The sequence below is a fragment of the Strongylocentrotus purpuratus genome, unplaced genomic scaffold (genome assembly GCF_000002235.5).
Source record: "Strongylocentrotus purpuratus isolate Spur 01 unplaced genomic scaffold, Spur_5.0 spur5_scaffold_15, whole genome shotgun sequence".
NCBI classification, from domain to species: domain Eukaryota; kingdom Metazoa; phylum Echinodermata; class Echinoidea; order Camarodonta; family Strongylocentrotidae; genus Strongylocentrotus; species Strongylocentrotus purpuratus.
The window spans coordinates 7,076,080-7,087,555 of NW_022145600.1; the positions used below are offsets into that span (position 1 = coordinate 7,076,080).

At 37.1% G+C, this 11,476-nt stretch overlaps 1 non-coding gene across 1 annotated transcript; it reads right to left on the reverse strand.

Annotated features, from left to right (window-relative positions):
• Positions 1–1,498: 1,498 nt before the first annotated feature.
• Positions 1,499–1,572, reverse strand: TRNAR-UCU. Its single transcript has one exon. It is a non-coding gene; the product is annotated as a tRNA-Arg (tRNA).
• Between the last annotated feature and the right edge of the window lie 9,904 nt (positions 1,573–11,476).

The following is an 11,476-nucleotide window of genomic DNA, read 5'->3' on the forward strand; positions in this document are numbered from 1 at the left end:
ACGGAAGTGACAAAAAGCTTTGATCGTTTTACATAAAGTGATTTTTCTTTTCTACGGGATTATTAGTATTTCGATGTCAGTGAAACTGGGAAAGGACAATGCAAAACATTAATCGGGAAATCTCAAACTGCCTTGAATTTTAACCATCAGACATAATACGAATACTCGATATAGATCTAATAGATTTTAATTTCCGTACCCGCAGCTGTACATTTTCTGAGACAATTCAAAGAAAGACGAAAGAGAGAAAGACAGAAAGAAAGAAGAATAGGGGGGGGGGGGGCGTATCAAGATTTAATGCAATTCTATCATGGCTATAGCGTAATACGTCACATCATTTATGGACCAACTACAAATGACAATTGCGCTACCTTTGCTTTAACAAGAGAGCAAGGAAAAGAATCAAGATTTTGTGCAACTCTAACATGTCTATAGCGTAATACTTCACAACATTTATGAATCAACTACAACTGACAATAATTGCGCAACCTATCTTGGCTATAGCGTAATACGTCACATCATTTATGGACCAACTACAACTGACAATTGCGCTACCTTTGCTTTACCAAGAGAGCAAGGAAAAGAATACGTAGCGATAATTTCACACGATATTTTGGTATTCTTTCACACTTGATGTTCGTGCTTATTTCTAGCTACCGATTCACGTAATTACGGGGGAAGGTGATGAAAGTCATTCCCCACCCAGGCGTTTTCGGGGGATATCACCAAACAATTAAAGCAACAGAGGCATGCACGACCAGCCCACGCACATGCAGACTCCGAAATCAATTCTCTCATTTGATTGCATACCCTTGTCAACGCGAGAACATAAAGTGAACAAATATAATCACAAGAACATACATCTCCCGCAGGTGGAGGGCTCACGATCTGAGAGCACGTGAGCGCCGTGTGAAGAAGCGTGTCGACCGCCCACTCAATTTTCAACGAGTGGGACTGGACGTGTAGGATTTCGCATGAACACACACACGCCACGCGGCGGGTGCGGTGTGCGTGGCGCCAAAACTTGTCATCAGTAGATAGTAGAAATTGTGACGTCACGGGGATGTATGTCTTCACCAGGTGGTTTAAACGGGTCTCACAGTCTCTTGGTCGGATCGTCTGGTACGGGAAATTAGCCACGCTGGGTTGGATGTATTCGTGTCTATGGACGGCGGACTAGAGAAACCTGTCAGTGTCAAGCCCACGATACTGGAATGAAATCGATCATGTAGTCGAAATGTCAACCGTCTCGTGTAAGTCGTCTGGCTAATAACCGCAGTAATTCATTCATAGAACGGTCGAGGCCACTGGCCTACCGTACAATGAAGCATGAATTCTACGACAGATGAATGAAGTCACCAAAAATATTTTCTACCAAGCTTGACGATTCAAGCTTCCAACTGGTTATAGACAGAAAGACAATTATACTTTTGTTGTTGTTGTTGTTTTGGTTTATAGGCGTGTATCATTCAGGAGTGAATATTTACGCCAAAATTTCAATCACTGCCGGGACTCGAACCCGGAACCTTTGAATTAGAAGTCCAATGCGCTAATCCATTGCGCCACAGTGACATACTTATTCATAGTTTAAAGATAAAGACCAGTTATGGTCATGCGATTGCATTGTGAAAGAAACGTTGTGAAATCGATCAGAAAAGTTGAGCATCTAGCATATAAGTATTGGTGTGTACTGCAATGTTTTAGAATCATCAAAGTGATAAGAAATTTGGCCGAGTCTTCGTAAGGTTACAAGCACTGTTGACACAGAAAGATGTATATGGGACTACGCGACACATGCGTTATATCTATAAGGTCCAAATAGATATAATAATTTACCAAATAATAGTAGGCGGTTTCTTGGCAAAATTTGGATGATCTCGTATTAGTCAAAACACATTATTTCACATGATTGGTTATAAGAGCTTCCATTTCATATTTTGAGAGGGGGGCGTTTCCAAAACTGGTCTTTACCTTTAAGAACAAGACGTCAATCCTCTCTTCATTATTTTGTCTTCTTTGTGACCAAACTTAATGTTTTTTTATCCCGTATCGAGTCATTGTTGTCTTCCAGGGTATGTACAAGGTACATATTTATAGTTGCCAGTCAAGAGATCAATCGTTTCATCATTATCCTTTCTGTGTAGTGACCAATCTCATTATTTTACGACAACTGCCTATTTAAATCGAGTCACCACTTTTGCTTCATGGGAGTCCAAATTGCACATCTTATCCAATCATATAGCTTTATCATCATTCATTGACTACGCATTATCTGATATGATATGATATGATTACGTAGGCTTTAATCATGATAATCCCCTCAATGAAAATTACCTAGATTAGTGTTAAAGTCATGAACAAATTTGGTTAAAATCAACGCACGGAAACGCCTTACTCATAGGAAATTAAATCAAGCATTCCTGATTCATTTATCTAAAACAAATTTGTGGGGAACAACATTCTAAACAATAATCTTACTGTATTGAAATGACGTTAACCTATGATGAAATTCATTCTGTCAAATTGATATTTCCTAAAAATTCGATTGCATTATAAATGTGTCATGCTGTGCTCATGGTATTTAAAGGTTTATGGTATTTCAATGCCTTACTTGTTAAGTCTGGCATTCACATTATCTCATTAAGGAACAATGGTCATAGTTCTTTAAGATATATAATGATTGGTAGTCTAAAATTAATCCAATAATACGAGGAAAGTATTCACTTATCATTGCATCCTTAGCATGATAGATATTGAAAAGAAAATAAATCACGCAAGTGAACTTTAAAGAAGTAGTGCGTTTTGTAACCTTAAAGTGCAAACAATCACAGTTACCTTTTACTGCGCTAACCCAATAATTTCACAACCGATGTAAGAACAATTCAAGAAATGGATTTACCTTTTCGGATATCTAAAACAAATGTTCTATTTTTAGATGTAATCCAGAACGACCTTTCTATTGCTCTGGGAAGATTGTTCCTGAAGTAAAGCACTTTGATAAAGTACTTTTATCTAGATTGGAAGACGCAGTGGAAAGAGAGATTTAATGCAATTTGTGAGACACACCCAATATGAAATCCAAATATAGATACAAGATATTCCCGTAGCTTTCAAAGACGAATCAAATTTTGATTGAAATGGCAGTCGGAAGTAGGGCCAATATGGAGTCAAGTCGATGATACTTTAACGCTGATGGGTGTATGGATCTTTTTTTCAAAATTATTGCTTTGCCTTTCACTTTTTGTGTCGAGGTAGAATAAAATGGTTATAAAGATTTGTATATGTGTCCCTCGCTGGAATGACCGTGTTTTAGGTATTAGCTGAAATGTTCTCGTTCTATAGGCTTTATTGTTTGCACAGCAATATCTGAAAGGTCATGTATCGAAAGGTCCCTCTTGATGTCGCTCCAGAAAACTTGAAGAAATGAAAACTGAAAAATATTAAAGAAAAGTAAATGCATACAAAGTTTGTAAAAGAAGTTGGAGAAGAGAAAACAAAGGTATTGTACAATATCAATAGTGTGAAAAGGAATGAAATCAGTCGTTCTGCTCAGATTGCTCGTATTTTACGGAGATATTTCAATCTAAGGGTTTATTTGACGAACCCCTAACATATAAATAATTCAGATAAATGATCTTGGGAGTATTTTGAGCCTTCGGAAGCGAATAATTATATTCTTTAAAAATCACGTTTGGAGGACGAACGCAATTTTCATTGAAAATTGCGTTTAGAACTTAGTACGGGTAATGCTCACCGAAATCAGATTATGAACAAAAGCTTGATGAACAATTTGATGAATCTAAGGACTGTAACAATCAGAACATTAATAATTCAAAACTGCGGGGTATAAGAACGTTTGGGATATTGCGAGCTTTCGGAATATTTCGTCTTCTCGATGATGACAAGATGCAGAACAACTTACTCGGGGAAGACGAAGGCACAAACCAAGGAGCAGAAAGAACCCGGCAGTCTCGTCTCATTTCCTCCTAACGAGCGACCGGGTTGACCTATAACGGAATGGGCATCACCAATAGGTACAGTAGTGCCCCGGTTGACACATTAACGGGGACATCTTGGCACCCCTGGAGGGGGATTAGGATAGTACATAGAAGGTCATGAACGCTTCTCATCAGGCGATTCTGCCGTTTTGGTGTACAAGCAGAAAGTTTGAAGAAACCGCAGTGTTTTATGGCGCTGGAGGGCGGAGCGAGCTGACGCTCTGGACTATTATTTATTAAAGTCGTTCTTAAACGCTTCTTCTTTGTCACATTTTAACATTTCTGGATTAAGATCGCCCAACATGAGGGTCATTAGGTGTCTGGCCAACCAAAGGACAGTTCAATGCCCAGTTATGACGCACACTTACTGTAAATTGAGCGAAAATCAAACGAGTTGAGCTTATAAATTTCCAAGAGTTGTTTGAACACCAGACTCAGGTTTGGATTTATTTTACGCTACATTTTCCATTGTTTGTAGCCTCAGAGGTAATTTTGGATAATCGTTTGGAATCCCGACTTCGTTAATCGTAGCAAGTACAGTTTAGTAATAAAATTGCAGTTTTTATTAATTTTACATTGTGGAAATACCGCGGAAAAACACTCTAAACGATGATTATTTGTCTGTAAATTTGCCATTACGTTTTTTTCATTAAATCTATGATAGTTTCATACACGATTAACAAAATATCTCATGTGTACTTTTAATGTGTTTTAATAACTTAAATAACATGTTGGTGTCTGTACTTTTTGGCCTGTGTCTTGTTTTAGGAAAATAAATCCAAATTAAGAGATAAACATTTTTTCTTAGATCAAATTAATAAGAAAAAGCAAAGGCCTTGAGACGTACAAAATGAAACACACATGTGCAATTTCAACTCAGACAAAACACCCCTCCCCCTCCGAAAAAAAAAACTGTTAATGGGACATGATAATTTAGGATATCAACTATCAAATAGGGTCCCGATAAGCATCTGGCATGTCCTAACAAATTTCTGAAGCAGGCTGCGAAAATGTTAAAGGTTCACGTAATGTATAAGTCCCAGACTGTCCCTAAATCATTGCTTCAGACAATATTTATTAATGATTTTATATCGAGCGCCAGGTCAGTGTACTAGAATTAATGGTGTCGAAACGAGAAATCGTGTTTTAGCTTGGGATGTTGCTATGAAAATAGTAAGGTGTGGTGTCTATGAGTGTTTGATAATTAGTGTTTTTTCAATTTTTTCTTCTATTTATAATGGACATGCCACATGCCAAACTTCCCTCTTCAGAATGAAACATCCTCGCCTCTATTAACATCGTAGATAACGACAGAATAGTAAACTCTTCAAGAAATTACTGATCATGCCCATTGTGAGGCAATGCCCACAGTTGTTATGCGCACATTCTGTGGTAAAGGGAAACGTCTTTGATATATTTTTGAACGTATAAAAACATTTTTCATGTGTTGGCACTGTATTCACACTGTGTTCAAACTGTGTTCACACTACTGTGTGTGGCACAAAATGACACACTGTGTTCAAACTGTGTTCACACTACTGTGTGTGGCACAAAATGACACACTGTGTTCAAACTGTGTTCACACTACTGTGTGTGGTACAAAATGACACACTGTGTTCAAACTGTGTTCACACTACTGTGCGTGGCACTGTGTGTGGCACAAAATGACACACTGTGTTCAAACTGTGTTCACACTACTGTGCGTGGCACTGTGTGTGGTAAAAAATGACACACTGTGTTCAAACTGTGTTCACACTACTGTGCGTGGCACTGTGTGTGCCACAAAATGACAAACTGTGTTCAAACTGTGTTCACACTACTGTGCGTGGCACTGTGTGTGCCACAAAATGACACACTGTGTTCAAACTGTGTTTACACTACTGTGTGTGGCACAAAATGGCACACTGTGAGAACAGAGTGAATCACAGGGCGTACGCACCACAATGTAAAACAGTAAAACCACAGAGCAACCACAGTGAAAAATTGCTTTGTGAAATTTGTATATATGTGTATTTTTTAATGAGACAGGGCCTTATGGAAGACCAGTTTTTAATCTGAATAAATATGTGAAATAAATAAATAAAATAAATATAAGGTAGTCCCGTGTGGCTTCGGAACAGTCTCAAAGTGTTGCTAATGTGAACACATAATCAGTAGAACGTTTTGACTAGTATGTAAATTTTGTTTTGCGATGTGTCGGATGTAGTGTTGGTCTCTCTTTAAATTGCGGGAAGAGTAGGAAATATTCTGCTTTCGAGTCGGGCTGCGGATTGCTTCACGTGATTTAGCCACCTGTTACCCTCTGAAAATCTGATGATACTCTTCAGATTTATCTTTCATCTTCTCTCTTTCTCCCTCTCTCTCTCTCTCACCCTCTTTTTCCCAGTGTCTCTTCTCTTGCTCACACACTTTCTCTCTTTTCCTTTCCCAGTCTCTCTCTATCTCCCTCTCTTTCCCCAGCATTCAATTCACACTTTCGTCATCAAAGATAATTCTATTTCCTAACAAAACCATTCTTCATCCGTTTATGAGATACATGCATCCTTTATTCGCGTAATGGCGCGCAACTGAAAGACATTCAGCTTATTAGGAAATGTATGCATGGTGAAGATACAGAGAACAGGATGATCCAAGCTGAACTGTTCTAATTCAAGACGACGGCTCAATTACTGTTAAACGTCTTTAAAATCAGCTGTATCAAAGTGTATTGATGCGTTAATCAAAAGGGATACAAACACCTCTTCAAATGAGCTATAAAATCACAATTGTGAGATGTTTTGCTTATAGTAAACTGGTTAAGGGACACGTGAGGAAAGATTTGGCATTGGGGAATATTTCCTTCGGTCAGTGTTCCGTTGGGTTTACTGAACCCTTGAACAACGATTCCTCAAAACAGCAGTGCCTCTCGGATCCAACAATATAATTAGCCACAGTGATTTTTCATCAAAGCTTTCCTTTCAGTTTTTTTCCTGTCTTTCTACTCACTTTGTCTATCTGTTTTGTTTGTTTGTTTGCGGTTTCATCCCAGATCGGCGTCGGCATCTTGGATACATCGAAAGCAATATGCAAGCCAGCGGAATAATCAATTAGGTCCCAAACACATCGGATGTCATCAACAACACAAATGGTTCATGTTTGTATGAGAAGTGATCATACGCTGGATGGAACTTTGGTTAAAGAGGAGGTTGAGTTTTGGTATGAATTGTTGTTTTTGTTCGAAGAGCTTTGTCATTTACTATATATCAGTGAGTAGGAATATTATTGTAGGTACATGATCATGATGATGAAAGTTATTGCTCTTGAAATGCCTTCATATCATTCGGAATATTATAAAAACTAGTTGAAGCGCTAGGACCAAATTTCACGGAAATGTGTGTGTAGTCCCATATACCTTTTTTGTGCGTAGTGATGTGTTTTCGAGCAGGACTTCTTTTCATTTTGATCACTTCAAAACCTCCATTATACATTGGATTGGGTATTTCAGTTTGCCTCAGATTCTTAAAAAAATCCTGGATTTAGCTCATGCTGCAATCATAATTATAAACCTTTAGGTCAGTCAGGAATCCCATGAGCATCACATGTCGATTGCCTGTCTGATTATCAAGATATTTATGATTGGAATTAGAAATGTCGAAAACCGTTTTCCCAACGTTTCTGTTATAACACTACGGTCTATTAGGGCAAATGAGTATGGTAAAACCGGTCACTCAACGATTTGTACTTTTAGGCACTTCATGATCATTTTGAAGCGCAATTTTTTAGGGTTTCAATATTTACACCATATCACAGACACTGATAACACGCAGGGTCATGCATCTCAGATTTTTAAAACTGGAAACATTGTTAAAAAATGCCTTTAACGCCGCGCTGGTTGAACCAATTTGGTCGGAGCTAATTGAGTCCGAATATACTGCGTAGGATAATCTACTGTGCAGTTTCTTGGTTGCATCATTATTTGGCCCAGTTAATGCAACCCTACGTGTGAGGGTCATAGTAAGGGTAAACTACCCTTTTGGAAGATAACGATCAATGCCTCGTGTAGATAGATTTTTGTTTTTTTAATTAAAAAAATTATATAAATGTTGTTATTTTACACATTTTAAAAATTTATCTGAACCATGTTTCGCATTGCCTGTTAACATGATTATTTAGAAAATGGAAACGGAAATAAATATTTGAATTTAGGCATGTCTGAATTCATGGACTGAATAAACTAATATAAATGTTACTTTTATTTTAGCATATGAATACATTCTATGTTAACCTGATTATTTAGAAAATGGGAAATAAATCTTAAAGTTTTAAATCCCCATAGGAAGCATTCTAATTAACGTCTTTCCTAACATCTGATAATTGTGTAATCATTTTGAAATGTTACATTCGATTTATAATGCAGTTAGGTCAACAGTGTTCCGTTGTCGTTTTCAGTTAATGAATATTCATACAGTCGTATGACATTGTTTCGTGTCAACTATCGAATCTATACACACTTTTTACACGCTTATCATGCTCATATCAAAATGGAAATATATAAATCAAATCGAATAAATCAAATCAAATCATTTGGGGAAAATGCTTATGGATAATGTGGTCAGGGTCAGGGTTTATAGATTTTTGAAAAAGAAAATGTCTTTGTCTTGTTCCCCCACTTAGAAATTAGACAGATTACAGATTAAGATTTGAGGAAACTTATTACATTTTTAAAAGATAAACTAGGAACTTTGAAAATGACTTTTACATGTGTATAATTATATAACATTATATAGGCCTTCCCAGCTGACATAAATGGATAGCTTTGACGTATTACGATTTTATTCATGCTCAATTTTCGGATCAGCGAAATAGTAAGAAATTCCATAAAATGAGTTGTGTCTACACTTCTTATGACAGCATAAAGTTATGATGGCGAAATCTAATTCACAACTTATATCCTGGTTGGCCTCCTTCTATGCTTAGAATAGGGATGGACATGGCAACTACTTATCTTAAATCTCCGATTTGAACAAGGCAAGATCTAAATCCCGACAAGGAGGAAAAGAGGAAACTTTAATATCAGATGTGAAGGGGGCAAAAACCCAGCTCCCATTAAAAGAACGAGGGAGAAAGTAAGAGGTTAATTAAACCCCGCTTATTATGAATATCCGACGTAAAGGGGAGGGGGCTTCATACAGAACAAATAATTCGGGGAAGAAAAAATGAGGGGAATGTATATATGTATCATTTGCTTGTCTAAGATGTCTTAAATATCTCATATGAAAGGGGCATGATCTAGATATGCTCAGGAGAACCAAAGGAATGTGTATATCATCTGCCCAAGTTAACTTTCCAATGTGAATGGGGCAGGCTGGAGATCGCGTGAGGACGGGCAGTCCCTTCTGAAGGGGAATATAAACCCCGTCCTACATGCATTTCAACATCAATATCCGAAGTCGGGGTTTAAGGATCTTCGGATGTACATGTATAACCTTGGACGGCTTAGGACTTCTGTACGCTTTAAGAGCCGTTGCTTCTGTAAAATGTTGACTGATTATAGCAGCGTATATGCCCGCATTTCGCACTTTTTAAGGTCTGCAAATATTCTTCGAGGGTTAACACGACCTTTGTAAACGACCGATGAATATCAGTCTGATTAGTTAATTCTTTAGTTTCCAAGGAATTACGTTTTTGGTTGTTGTATCTTCAAAGTATTGAGGACCAGATACAGAGGCGTGTGTAAAGAATTTGATATCCAGGGAAAATACCATCTGTCCATAGAAGTATTTGTTTCCCTCCAAAATCTTATAACTTAGACGTTGATAGTATTAATGACGATATATGTTGCGATTCCCTACAATGATCATGAAGGCCTAACCTTTTCAAGACAGACGAAATTTTTATGAAAAACCGTGCAGTTGGGCAACTCCGTGCAACGTGTTCCGTTTGTTCGTTTCTTTTATCCATTTATTTCATCCAAAAGTGAAATGATCATTTATTTATTATTCTTTTTAAGATCACTACCATCAGTCAATGGTAATTTCAAAAGAAATGTTCATTTTGCAATAAAGGATAGTATGCTTTCTGTAGAAGGGTTTGTGAAAATAAATATATTACTAATCCTATATTTATGTAACTGCTATAAGTAACGTATTTCCCACATACTAGATCTTTTTCCTTGAACGAAGGGTCAGAATTCCTTTGTTTTACATAATACAATATTATTTTCCCAAATGCATACTTCGTTGCTGGGTATTATACTGTTTGGAGTTTTATGGGCACAAATTTATATTTGTACCAAAAACAAAGTTTGGACACTTTTAAGGACTTTGGCAGAAATGAAAAGATACCGCTTTGTGACATCGCGAAGATTCAGTCTTCCTCTGCTTGAAGCACATCCCCTGTTCTAAACCTCGCTATCATCCCATAAAGTAGCTTCAGATTGGTGAGACAGCGATGATGGTTGCTCGAAGGACCGTGACTAGAAAAACACTGTCTAGCCTAGTATGACATCAAGCGCAAAGGCTCATGGGAAGGTGCACTCAGTTTGGGTCTCTTTAATAGTTTGTATAAGCTATAAGCTACAAGCGTCTTCTTGGAGATATCGTGTGTGAATTGCGTTACTCGCCAGAGGTTTCGTTCTTAACCATAGACCGTTAACAGAATTGAAGAAGTCGAGGTTTTATTTAATAAAAAATAAATCCAAAAATTACATTGAAGTTGATCGTTCATTTTAGATATCAAGATGGCATAATTCGTATATTGCACAAACTGGTATATATTTATACCGTGCTAGTTGCTTTTGCTCATAGTACTATTTATTAAAAAATGACCAGATTTGTTGATAAGAGAAAAGGCACCACACTCAGTTAATTCCCTATGAGAGTGAAATTGATTAAGTTCACTTTTCTATCGTACATATTTCACATTATTATTTCTCTTTATTACATATCTATCATTTTTTTAAATTATGCCTTCTCTTGTTTAATGTGTGAGACGGACTTGTTATGTAGAATGTGCAACAATAAATCAACAAAATTATAAATCTTTCCTGTATGATCGCATAAATGCACTCAAACGTGCGTTAATGTGTGGGTGAGTGTGTGTCAGTGTGGTGAAAATGGTTTGTACATGTGATCGAGGGAATATTATTGGAGGTTATGCTGGACATGTTAATCATTGTGGTTGTTCTCGTAATGAGTATCATCGGCTGAATTAGCATTATTATCATCATCATCGTCATCATCATCATCATCATCAATATCATCATCACTCATCATTATTATTAATTAAATCGAATGTCATCAAACTTTACCACCATCGTCATCGACAGAACCATAATTGATATCACTGTCTTTTCATCAACACCTTCAGCATTAATAGTCATACTATTTGCAGCACCACTGCAGTGTGCATCATCATAATCATTTTCCTCCTCGTCATCATCATCATCAATATCATTATCACCAACTTCATCATCAAAAACTTCTTTCTCGTCATCGACG